This window comes from Brassica napus, chromosome C4, assembly GCF_020379485.1.
Source record: "Brassica napus cultivar Da-Ae chromosome C4, Da-Ae, whole genome shotgun sequence".
Lineage (NCBI taxonomy): Eukaryota > Viridiplantae > Streptophyta > Magnoliopsida > Brassicales > Brassicaceae > Brassica > Brassica napus.
This window is the reverse complement of record NC_063447.1, coordinates 53,829,400-53,843,593: the sequence shown is the minus strand read 5'-3', so window position 1 is coordinate 53,843,593 and position 14,194 is coordinate 53,829,400. Positions and strand designations below refer to the sequence as shown.

The following is a 14,194-nucleotide window of genomic DNA, read 5'->3' as shown; positions in this document are numbered from 1 at the left end:
GTCTCACACTAAAATTTTGTGATCATTAATTTAACTCTTTTTGGTAATAACAAGATACAAATGATCATAAATCGTATGAATATGAAGTCTCATTTATTAGACATTCATATTATATATTAATATAGTTTAAAATTAAACTATATAAAATAAAAAAAATACTTAAATATGATAATTTTTAAATTTGTATTGAAACCTTAATATTTTAATTTTGAAATTTGCACTAAAAAATTCGCACATTAGAAATTTTGTATTTATCATATGAGTATGAATTCTCAATAATAAATATTTATATTAAAATATACTATATATTTATGTCCATGTCATTGAAATTTAGTTATATACCATATAAACTAGGTGATTTGCCCGCACTTGCGGGCTTAATAATCTTACAAATATTTGTAAATAGATATATTGTAAAGTTTTTTATAAGATAAAGTTTTTTTATTTTAATAAAATATATTTTATTACGTAAAATAAATTTGAAAACATTCATATATATATAAAAATATATACATGGATATATATTTATTTTTAAAATATTACGATGTAAAGTATTTTTGGATAACATAATATATAATTTTTTTTAATTTATGGTCATTATATATTAATAAATTAATCTAATATTATTATTTATTAAGGATAATGATTATTTTAAACGCTTTAATTTTCAACGTAAGAGCAAAAAATCACTTCGTAAAAAATATATATTTTTTCGTATCTTAGCCAACTTTTGTAAAAAAATATCAAAATGAGTGATTTTGATTGTCCTAATAAATATATCTTAAAAGATAGATGATTCATTCTATCTTATATGTTATATATGCTAAAATTAGAACCGATTTAATATTACTAAAACCAAATATAATGTAAACATATATATATAATATTTTAATGTTATTAAATTAAATATAATATAAATTTAAGTATGATAGTATTGTTACAATTTTTTAATTATTTTGAAGATAATGATAAATTATCAGTTAAATTACTAAAAAAAATTATTAAAATTAATAATTAGCATAAAATATAACTAAATCTAATCCAATGTGTATATCCTCATATCCAGCGAATGAGAAATATGTTTTCAAGAAACTTAAGTAGAATCATGATTCACTAAATATGTTTCAAAGAAGTATTGGATTTAAGTTACAAAAAAGAAGTATTGGATTTCCAAATTATTTTAAAATCATGAAGCGTTAACCTATAACTTTCTCCTACATGTCAGTATGAAATTTTTTTGATGGTCATCCAATCACTTTCATTCAATTCACTGGATATATTAAAACATCAGCAAATTCCTTTTTAATGCCTTCAACAATATTCCTTTTTAATGTCTGATCTGTCTTCTCGCCGGATACTATTATAAACCAATTAATATTTCAAAACTTTATAATATAATAATATAACTAACTATTAAACCTCAAGAGTCAATGAACATGTCAATTCGTATTGCAAAATCAAGGGTTTCAAAATAGTCAATGAAGATCAATACATATTGCAAAATCAAAGGTTTCATTATGTCCATCAATAAACAGAAATATGTATATACATGTATCTACTGACGCTAACATTCACCAAGACAAAAAAAAATCAAGGGTTTCATTATGTCCCTTAGCATGGTTAAACTTTTGTGATAGTTTAAAGCAGATTTCCCGTATAAACTTAACGTCAAATATTATAAAATCGGCAAAGTCAAACATTATGCATTTAGTTTACAATAAATAAAATAATATCAAATTTTTATATAGATGATGATTTTTAAGTTTTAAATAGTAATGTAGATCGATCATTTAAACTAATGATTCAATTAAATTAATTAAAATATGACAAATAAGAAAATTATTAACTAAAATTGTTGAAAACATGACAAATAAGCAAAATATCCTAAAATCATGAAAAACATGACAAGTAAGCTAAATCACTTCTTAAATAATAGTATAGATAAATAAATAAAATAATTGTTTTGATTAATTTACCAAAAAAGTATCGCAAATAAACAAGATGTATTGTTTTTATTTATGTCCTTACTCTAATTTAATTATATACATAATACGTAAATGAATACAAATAAATAATAATAGATAAAAATTACTTTTATATATAGCGCGGGTCTTAAGCTAGTATTATTTTTGAAGTAGATATCTTATAAACTTTTAACTAATATTGATAAACATCCATTAAAAATATTTTTTTGTTCATTATATCCGGCCGTATAGATACCATTTTCTCTTTCTTCCTTTTTTTTTGTGGAAATTTTTTTTCTCTATAAATAGAAACATTATAGAAAATCTTTTGTAATTAACAGATACTTCTTCTTATATTTGGAAAAAAGTATATTGAAAAAAAGAAACTGCTATAGTTGTAAAGAACTCAAGCAAACGAGTAACTTGGTGTGCTATTATCATGACATATTTGAGCATATATCTCCCTATTGTACCGAACACCAACGCCGTTTATGAGAAAATTAAAGTACTTGAGATGACTAACTATAGGATTTATTAACTCTTAACACAATGATATATAGACTATGAAATTCGATATGATAATCTAACATCAAACTTATCCCTTTCACTTGAATTCTAGAAAACTTGCGGTCAAGTTGGATTGTAGTGATCATGAAATCAGACTAAACTAAATTGAAGAATAATCGTTAACATGAATGGTATCGCTTAAAATTTATTATATGAATAGTGAAAAATTAAATTAAATTAAATCTGAATAACTTTTAATGGATACTAAAATTTGCTCACACCATATAAAACTAAATAATAACTATTAAGCATCAAAAAAATAGAAAAATAGAAAGATTCTTAGAGATATGACAAAGGAAAAAATCTCATGTGAATGATCTATCAAACTAAGATGAAAAGAGAAAGTAGAAAGTAGCTGAATCCGATCCAAACATTATTGGTTGCAGCTGCGCTATGTGGAGTTGGTGGTGGACCCATCTGATGCTGTGGAACATTATTAACCGGTGAAAGAGATGACGAGAAGGTAGTAGGTGATCGAACTGGTCCGGGAACTGGGGCTGCAACGGGACCCAAGGAGGCTGGTAGGACGAGGATTTGAAGCTTTTGTCCTATGTCGCAGTGACTAGGAAATCCGCATATGAAGTTTTGTTAGACTGATCGTATCTGATCCTGTTTGATATCTGGCTAATGGTTTAGACGGTTCACACAGCTCGAAATCATTGTGAGTGACTTCAGTGACGTCATGAAAACCGTTGTTGTATTCAAAAGCCAAAGAGTCTCCGACTTGAAAAGTTTTTGAAGAAGCCCAGGCTTCGTAATTAACACCCATCATGGTCCATCCGCTTGAGTCGCCCACTTTGTGCACTGTTCCTCCAACGGCAACTCCAAAGAGAGCGAGAAGAATCATCAAAGAAGGGAAGAAGGTGTTGCTCTTAATCAAAGCCATGATCGATGTTTTGGTTCTTTCTTTTTCTGGAACAAAAAAATCAATCGATGTCAAGGACAACGAGTTTGTGAGAGATTTGTTGAAGTTTTTGACCTTGTTTTATGGAGATTGAGAGGGGGTGGTAGGGTGTTTATATAGAGGGTTTGGTGCACCGCCTCATTTTCCTTATTCGCTTAGGTTAATGCAATTTCTCGTTTTTACTTACCTTTTCCCTCTAGTAATTACAGACTGAAAACTTTGAAATTATACTCATATATTTTTAATCAAATATTAAATTGTATTATATCTGCTTTCCTTTTTCTCTCTTGTTTGTTGTCTTAATCGAATATTAAATTGTATATTCCTGTTAAATGATGATATATTAATTTATTTGCTTAATATTTTTTTAAAATAGTAGAATCATTTTGAATGAACCGTAACGTCTGATTCCTCCACCACCTCCAAGCAAGAACCTTGAATTCAAATCCTGCGACCCTGCTTCTCCAATAGCTGTGTACAACACCTGCCACGATCTTGTCAAGCTCACTGTAACTGGAATCCACTACTTTATTAGTTCAACGGCCGCTCATTGTAGAAGGATGGGCTTAATTCCATTAGTAGTCGCACCTATGGACCAGTTTAATTGGTGGTTACTTACTTTCAAACCCCTTCATCACTAAGCATTAACTACTCAAGCGTATGCTACCTTATCAGCACTAAGTTTCTCTAGTTATTCGCTTAGTGCTTTTGTTTCGTTTATTTAACCAAAATACAACGTAAAACTCACATGCACGATCATATGGTTATATCTTTAATGAAAGCGTCGATATTAACATCTGAAGAACCGGCTTTTGCAATAGCTCCACGACAGATCTCACTGAGATCGCAAGCCCCTTCTTCTCACATCTTTCCCTTCTTCAGTCTCTCCATCAATAAACCTTTTCATCAGTTCCTTGACCTCGTCTCTCCTCAACAATCATCTTAGCATTCAAAAACTGATCCCAAACCAAAGGAAACTTCAGCTTTGGTACTCCAGAATACATCCCTTCCAATGTCTCGTTATACACCCACAATGCGTCCAAAACCCGACTACAGCTGTGTGACACAACACACGCAGCTGATCGCACCAGCTTACTACAACACCCAAACTACCGTCAACAGCCTCCTTCAAACTTGACTCGCGTGATCCACAAGCTATCCAAAGGAACCGGACTCTGCTGTAAAAAGTAAGTATGAAGTAAAAAGTATTCCAATCAGACTTAACCACGATCTACCCAAAAATATTGGGACTCGGAATATTTTTTACTTCGTACTTACTTTTACTTTATTTTGTAGAAAAAAATAATGTTGGGTTGGAGATGCCCTCAGCCTAAAGAAAACTCGTTAGAGATATATAAATTTAAATAGAACTAGATTCTGACCCGTCCTTCCAAAGGGCGGGTATATTTTTTGTTTTATATTTTTTAAGAAGTTTGATTTTATATTTGTGTTTTTTTCTGCAATCATTTTGTGTTTTTTCTTTGTAATCATATTTGTGCAAAATATTTTTTAAAAATTATTAATACGAGGTTTTGATAATTGTATTGAATTTGTGATGTTTCATAATTATACACACTTGTGCTATAGCCATTTCACACATTAATTTTGTACTTTATTCTTAAACAGTTATTATTTTTTAAATAACAAAGTATATAGTTATTAGTTATATTTTTTACCCGTGTTTTTTAAATGCGGATTTATTTCTGAAACAAATCAAATTTATTTGATATAAATTTATATTTTTGACTATTTATTTACATTTAAATGCTATAAAGAAAGTGTTATAAATGTGCAGATTATAATATGTTTAACGTTTTAATACAAATAATTTTGATGATAAAATATGTAATAAGGTTTCAATAAAATCATGATATTGTTGCATTTATTAAAATTTTGAATTATTAACGTAATTAAATATTCATACTCGAAAAACCAATATGAAATCTACCTGTAAGTCTGGGTCCCGAATCCGATTAAATTCGACATATATTCAACAATATTGATTTATTGTATTTATCTAAATTTTGCTAAATTTAATTTATAATATAATTTTAATATCTTTTGTGATATTTTCATATTTGATCTGAATCTATGTTAAAATGGTAAATCTAGTGATCTGCATATAATCCAACTCAGATTTTGTATTAAATTATAAAATTTCTATTTAAAAACTCCATAAAATCCGGTTAAAAACCAATAAAATTGGCATTGACATTTAATGCTTGACTCGAAAAAAAACTAGATAAATCTAATGATCTTTTATTTTGTTTTAATTTAAATTTAATTTCATGATAATTATTATTATTTTTATTTTATTTTTTGTAGATAGATTATTCAAGTAATTGTTATTTCATGAAACTGAAATAAAAATCTATATGTATTTGGCAAATAGAAAATAATTTTTATATTAAATTTTTCAATGGTAAATAATATTATAATAATATATTATCTGTTTTATTAAAAGAATATTAAGTATAAACTTAGATTTTAATTAGTAGTCATAATAGTAAGAATAAAGGTGGATATTAATTCATTGGATTAACAAATGTATAATGTATAAGTAATGTATTATTTGTTGATTAATAACATATATTGTCCGTAACAAAATGTCTAGATGATTTAAAAAAAAAATTGTTGTTTATTTTACAGATTTTAATCGACATATATCAATAATTTTATTTGTACACTCTCATAAATGTTGTAGTCGTGGATCCTAGAATATAGGAATCAAAGGAAACCGTGTAAAGTATTTGGGGTTTTTTAGGTAGGTCAAAATTGTTAAAAAGGTGGTTACAAAATACTCCATCTGTTTCATAATACTTGATGTTTTGCCTTAGTGCACAAAGATTAAGAAAACTACATTTTTCTAAAAAATTATTTTAAAGACATAATTTTAAAATCTGTTAACCAATTATAAAAAAGACTGTAAAATTCAATTGGTTGAACAGTTTCCAATAAAGTTAAAGTTAACATTAAAATCTCAAAACTTTATGTAAATTGAAACAAAATAATCCTTCTAAAACATCATCTATATTGAAACGGAGAGAGTATTTTGTAACAACCTTTTATGAGAAAATAATTGTTAGACTAAACAAATATCAATAGGTCATAATTATAATTTAATAGAATAGATTAAAGAATTATCAAAATAAATAAATCTATGTATTATGAAAATACTATAAAGTGTGATTAAAATAGATTATATAATTAACTTTCAGAAAGTAAAGAATATGTAAAATGTGTAAAGCAATTAAAAATAAATAATCAATAATAGAAAAATATAAAAGATGTCAAATTATAATAGTAATTAAAATTCTGTGAAATTTTATAAATTTATAAAAAAATTTAAAAATTAAATTGTATTAAATTTAAACTTTAATATATATTAATGATGATAACTACTTTAACTAACATAGAATGAAAGATATTAAAACATATTCAAAATTAATAAGGATAATAAAAATATAGAAAACTAATATTGTGATCAAAAATATTTTTATAATTAAAATCCCCAATTTGAGAATATTACCAACAAAATGATAGATAAGTAATAATATAACAAATATAAAATCCAAAACATATTAAATGACTGTAAATAGTTAAAACTAGGTGAAATGCATGAAATCTCCATAATTTAAAACAATTATTCTACATTTTTTTCAAAAAATTGTAAATTATACACCATATAACTATAAATATAATAACTAATTGTTTAATGAGAAATTACCTAGGGTAGCCTTTTTTAGTTTATCTTCACAAAAATAGTCATCAATGAAGAAAATGACCAAAATACGCTTTTATTAAAGGTTAAAAATAACCCTAGGGTACATTTTTACCCTAGAGTTAATTAATCTAGACTTAGAGTTTAGAGTTAAGGGGTGAGTTTTTGGGACAGAGTTTCAAATTTAAAAAAAAAAAATATATTAAAAATTTCAAAATAAAAAAGGTTATTTTGGTCATTTTCTTTCTTGAGGGCTTGTGACAAAAACTTAAAAAGAGTTATTTGATAGAATTGCCTTTGTTTAATTGTAACATGCAATTTTTTAAAACCATACAAATGTTATCATATTTTTTTAATAAACATATAAGTTTTTTTTGTTCCTTAATATTTTTTAGTTTTCTGGTATTTAATATTATTATGCATAGGAATATTTTTTAAATAACAATAAATATATACACACATATTTTGGATAGAATATAAACATGTAACAATCTAGTTGATAATTAATGATTACATATATATATTACTTCTTTAAAATTATTAGATTAAACAAAATATTTTAGATTTTCATTTAAATAGCACACTTTATAAACAAAATTACAAGAAGAAAAAAATCACATTCTTTTGAGACAAGACTACTAAACAACTTAAGGTTAAAGACATCACATTGTTGTTTAAGAAAACCATGAAGATACAGACAGCTCTCATGTGCATATTCATCATCTCCCTATTTACTTTACATCAGTGTATGTAGATTTTTGCAATTATATTACTTATGTTTTTTTTTGTTTTTTATCTTGTTAATGTTTGGTTGATGTGTGATTTTAATGTGAAGGTGCAAGGACGGATATTAGAGTTATATATGAATCAAAGCTAATCATAGACTCAAATTGTATGCATACAAAATGGTTTAAGAAATGGGGTTGGTGTTGTGTAGCCTTAAAAGGTGATCCTTGTTGGCCCGACAAAGCCGCATGTGATTCAAAATGTCCTCGTCCGCATCTATTCTACTAAAACAGCAGTGTGACCAATTAATAAAAAGTTATGTTCAATTAAAAATAACTGAATTTTATATAACTGCATTTAATTATATCAAAACACTAACCACGTTATAACTTTTTAACCAAAAACAGTTATCAGGTTTTCTTTGAAAAAACTTTTTATGATCATCAATTAATTTCCCAGTAACAAATAACAGAAGTCAGACAGGAATACAGAGTACAAACTACAATCGATCCATCTGTGGTTTCCGAAATCACTTTGTAGCTGCTTTCCTTTATTCCACTTACCGGTCTGAGACAACAAAAATTAAGACAAAGGCCCTGTAAAACACGGGTAAGGCATCCAAGTTTGTCGTAATTTTTTTTTTTGAGTTTAGAATGTTTAAAACTGATGTTTTATGGCAGATCTATGTATTTGAGACATAATTAATACTTAATCACACAACAATTTGATACTTTACAGGAAAATAGTTGATGACCGCCATGAAAATAGATTTACAGAGTCAAACCCTAAAAAAAGATTCAAGGGAAGATGATGCAAAAATTACAATTATGCCACACATTAAAACGATAAATTAAATAAAAAAGCAAGACAAGTTTTTGTCGTATAGAACCAGGGAACTAAGAGCATGATTAACCCGGGGTTCTTAGGAGATGAGGTTCTTAGCGCAAGTTAAGAAATTTTTTCTTTACTTTTAACTAAAAAAATTAAGAACCGGTTCTTAAATAATGACTTTAAAAACCGGATTTTAGTTTTTTTAGTTAAAAGTTAAGAAACAATTTCTTAACTTCCGCTAAGAACCTCACTCTAAGAACCCCGGGTTAATCATGGTCTAATCGATTGAGCCAACAACATTTGCCACCAGACCACTGAAATTTAATATTATTTATTCCCATGTTTATTAATTACAAAATCCGATTCAACCAATTCTAAGCATAATCGATTAATTTTGATTCTTAATAATTACCATAAATGACATTTCTTGATTAGTTCCTGATTTTAGTCGTTTGTAAACAAAATCATTTTTTTTCCTTACTCACATTCATTTTGTTTTCATTATACACACTTGCTATATTTTCTATAGCATTTATAGAAATAACTTTACAAAAATAATTTTGGTCATTTATATTATTTCTGTTCATCTTTATAATTTACATTTAAAATATACTAAAAACTAAGTATTCTGTAAATTTTTGAAAATCCGGTTGAACATATTTGACCAGTCCCAGTAAGCATAACAAATCAATATCCGGTTCGATTTTCAAAACATTGGTTCCAGTTCAGTTTTCTGGATAATTTTGCATAATGTATATAAAAAAACGAATAATCCAGATTTTCAGTATAAATATCGAGTTGTTTGAATAAAAATATCAAGTAATTCAAATAATTTGAAGGTTTTGGATTAAAAAGTATCCCAGTAATTCGGTTAATAAATAGCATTTTTGGTATATTTGGTTAATTATAATTAAATATAATTAATATTTGTAGGTATACAATTTTTATTCTTAAAATTTGGGTTTGCGGATTAGTTCTGTCGTGATATATATATATGATTTTTCTTGATTATTTATGAATTTGATTCTGATTTAGTGGTTTCAGATAAATGTGCGTAGACCTATACAATATTTTATATAGAAATTCATATATATTTTTTTCTTAATTTCAAAAATAAACCCAGGTTTACAAAGCGCGGATCAAAATCTAGGTTTTCTAGGTTTTTGTTTAACAATTGGGCCATGAGTCACAATATTTTAAATAAATACAACGCAGTTTTAACAACTAAATGAGCCTTTTCATTTACATTGGGTCAAAATTTACAAAACTTATTTTTAATTGCATGACAAATTACTATATGTAATAATAACGTTATTATCATTATATGAAATAAATTCATGAAAATTCAGTCAAAACATATAATTGTAACTATATTTTGTTATTTTTTGAAAAAGTTATAACTGTTTAGGAATAAAGTGCCAAATTAATGTGTCAAATGACTATAGTACAAGTGTATAGTTATGCAACATCATAAATTCAATACAATTATTAAAAAAAATTACTTATAATTTTTTTTAAAAAAAATTTACACAAATATAATTAGAAGTAAAAACAAAAATATGATTACAAAAAAACACAAATATGAAAATTAAATTTCTAAAAAATGTAAAACAAAGGACGGGTCAAAATATAGTTCTCCTTAAAATAATATATAGTACAATTTATGTATTAAAAGTGCTTATTTACTGTATGAAAGTAATAAATAATATAAATTTATCTAATTTAATTTAACTTGAAATTATTTTGTTTTGAATTTTAAATAATTAAGTGTTTAATCTGCACATGCAGAAATAATCATTTTATAAATGTTTATTATTATATACATTATCAATTCAAAAACCATCACAATTCAACTCTGTTATCTCTCCATTTATGAAGGAAAAAAATAAGCCAAAATCTTTATAGAAGATATAATTTTAAAACTAAGAATTTATCATAATTCAATATAATTTAAAACATTGTTTACACATTATTGGACTTTTATCCATATAATGAGTCAGAGATATTTTAATCAATAGTAAAAAAAAGTCAAAACCTCTCTGACACGCTTCCCAATGAAGTCTGTATGGAAGCTCCCAAGCAGCGTTTCCGCCCAGAGCCCTCCGCCGTCCACCGCTGGTGAACCTCCTCCGCCCATTCCCACCCCACCTGAACCCCCTGATCCCCCCCCCCCTTTCCCCCCATGAATTCCCTCCCTTATCCTCTCACTCTTCCTCCAAAAACAGATCTGTCACAGTACCGAAAACCCTAAAAACTGGGGTTACGGTTCCTGCTGCCATCACTCCTGCAAAGGAACAACAACTAGAAGACTTAGTCAGTCTTCAAACTAAGTTAGGAACAGAGGTTATAACTGAGACCACTGGCCCTGAAAGGGGATATACGCTTCAAACTGTCACTCCCGCAGCCACACTATTTGAGTATGTAGAAGAACCAGCACTACCTCCAACCCTAAAAACCATTAACTCTAAACCTTCTTCCCCAATCAACACAAACAAAGCCTCCACCCAAACCCCAAACCCACCCATCCTAAACAAACTCCCCTCTGTTCCTCCAATGCCAAACCCTCTATCATATAAACCACAACTACCTGAGAAAACACTTGTTGAGAGACTGAGAAAGTCCGAAGATAAAACCCTAAAAAAAGTAGCACATGTTACCACTTCAGACATAGGTAGACCAAGAGTTCTCATACCAGATTCAGTTTTTGAAAAAGGTGCAGAGCTCTGCAAGGATTTCATTGTATGCTACTTTAACGGAAAGCCTCCACCATTCAGCCAAATCCAAAGTGTGTTCAATCATATGTGGGGGAAAGGTAAACAGTTAGAAATCCACAACAATCCTAGAAATCGATCAACTTTGGTAAGAATTCGAAGTGAATACCTGCGTGAGAAGATTCATGACAAGTGTATTTGGTATGTCGGCGATTCCATGTTCCACACTGTTCAATGGACATCTGAACACTCAATGACAACTCCACCGCTCAAAGCTATCAAGATTTGGGCACACTTGACAGGGGTTCCACTCGATCTGAGGCACCAACAAGGTCTCAGTCTTGTAGCTGGTTTGGTTGGTGAGCCAAAGGAGACAGATGATTTTACAAAGAACCTGGTCAGCCTCACAGTCTCTCATGTTAAAGTTGAAGTTGACCTAACAATCCCCCTTCCCTCAGTTGTTGAGTTTCAACGACAAAGTGGAGAAGTGGTTGAAGTCCTGGTCCACTACCCATGGACACCCCCAACTTGCTCTCACTGCCATGAACTTGGCCATATTGTTCGAAACTGTCTCCTCTATGTACCTCCATCTGCTGATCCTCCCCCACCAAATACCTCTACACAAAACGCCAAAGCCACTCCCAACAAGTCCTCCCGCCCTACCAATCCCTCCTCAAACAAACCACCCAAGAAAACTTTATCAGTATCCAAAACTCCTCCACCTAAACCAGCACAAACTTATGTAAAAAAGCTTCAAACACATACCTCTTTACCTTTTGCCCCTGATCCTAATGACACTTCTTCCTCCACTCCCAACCTTTCCAACAGTAACCAACTAACTCTATCTCTGAACCAAATGGACGTAGACTGCCCAATTTCCCTAGTCCATCAGAACCTTTCTCTCTCAAATAACCTGGCCTCTCCTGATCCCCCTCCACGGCCTTCACTAAAGCAATCTCGATCCTCCCCCACTTTTTCTCCATCTACAACTCAGAATCAGAATCCTAACCCTTTTGTCCAGGAAAAAAATGACCCGGTCCTCTCTTTATCTTTTTTGTCTAACCCATCTTCCAAAAAATTCATCACCCCCTCCGCCAACCCATTTCAGCCCCTCTCATCCACTTCTCTTTTGTTACTCGATTCCCATGTCTCTAATGGGGATCATTCCCTCCCTCCCCAATGAGTGTAAAACTTTTTTTTTGGAACGTCTGTGGCCTAAATGACCCGGATAAGCATCAGACTTTTGTAAGCTGGCTTTTATTTCATAAACCCATTTTTGGTGCCATTCTTGAAACTCGTGTAAAAGAACTCTCTCTGTTGCTTCTTATGGCAAAGCTCTACCCCGGCTGGAACTTTGTCTCAAACCACCTATCAGATGAAGATGGAAGAATCATCCTAATCTGGAAACACCCACTGAAGGTTCAGTTTGTAAACCAAAGCAGTCAGAGCATCACTTGCATCCTACAGCTCCCAAACTCGGTGCCTTTCTACTATACTGCAGTGTGTGCTTCAAACTTAACTGCTGACCGTTCTGATCTCTGGACAGAATTGTTATGTCTCCACGACTCCTTGGATTTGCAGAACTATTGTTGGATTGTTGGAGGCGACTTTAATCAAATCCTGACGCCTTCGGAGCATTCATCTCCAACTGTCAATGCTCAAGATCTTCAGATGTACCAATTTCAAGACTGCTTATTGCAGACTGGGCTTTTTGATCTGAGATATAACGGTCCCTGCCACACATGGAAAAACAGTCAACCTGACATGCCTATTGCAAAGAAGCTTGATCGACTTCTCACCAATTGCAATACTATCTTAGCCTACCCCCACGCCACAGCCATCTTCCTACCCCCAGACATATCAGACCACACCCCATGCCTTCTGGACCTTGCTTTCCAGTTACCTAAAGCGGGAACCCAACCTTTTAAATTCCAAAACTATCTAACTAAACACCCGGAGTTCACCATGGTGATACACGACGCTTGGTCTCGGGCCGGAAGCAATTGCTGGACTCTCACTCAACTTTGTTGGAAGCTTAAGCTCATCAAAATAGATTTGAAACTTCTAAACCGAGATAACTTTTCTAAAATCCAAGAAAGTGTTTAGGAGACTTACAATCTGTTACAAACTGCGCAGGTACACTCTCTTCAAGCACCGAGCCAACAGCTGTTCCTGGAGGAAAATGATCTACATGATCGATGGATCTTCCTGAGACAAATAGAGGAATGTTTTTTCAGACAAAAGTCAAGAATTAACTGGTTGCAAGAAGGGGATCTGAACACTACCTACTTCCATCGTATCTGTTAGGTTCGAGCAAGCTACAACGCAATAAGGTCCTTCATCACTGCTGCGTGCATTCAAATTACTGACCCCCTTCAAATGAGCCAGTTGGCCATAGCACATTTTCAATCAGTCTTGGGACCTCTCAGCTATAGACCGCCTCATATTGCTACCCAACCATCTTGGTTTGCGCTACTCACCAACTTCAGAGTATCAGCACTGCAGTCGCAACAAATGTTGTTAGTTCCTATAGCCTCAGAGATAAAGAAGCAGTTCTACAAGCTAAATCAAAACAAGGCTCCGGGGCCTGATGGTCTAACCTCGGGTTTCTTCAAAGCAATCTGGGACACTCTAGGAGCAGAGGTTGTTGTCTCGATTCAACACTTCTTTGCATCCTCATTCCTACCAGCCGCAGCCAACGCCACCATCCTCTCTCTCGTTCCTAAATTCCCAGGAGCAAGCAAAATCACAGACTTCCGTCCTATCTCAT

General features: G+C 30.7%; 1 long non-coding RNA gene and 1 pseudogene across 1 annotated transcript; one reads left to right on the top strand and one right to left on the bottom strand.

The window, feature by feature from the left end:
- Positions 1–348: 348 nt before the first annotated feature.
- On the bottom strand, positions 349–5,536 carry LOC125585244 (annotated as a pseudogene).
- Positions 5,537–5,545: 9 nt separating this feature from the next.
- Positions 5,546–8,228, top strand: LOC111211640. Its single transcript, XR_002662572.2, has 2 exons — positions 5,546–7,902; positions 7,992–8,228. It is a non-coding gene; the product is annotated as an uncharacterized LOC111211640 (long non-coding RNA).
- The last annotated feature ends 5,966 nt before the right edge of the window (positions 8,229–14,194 follow it).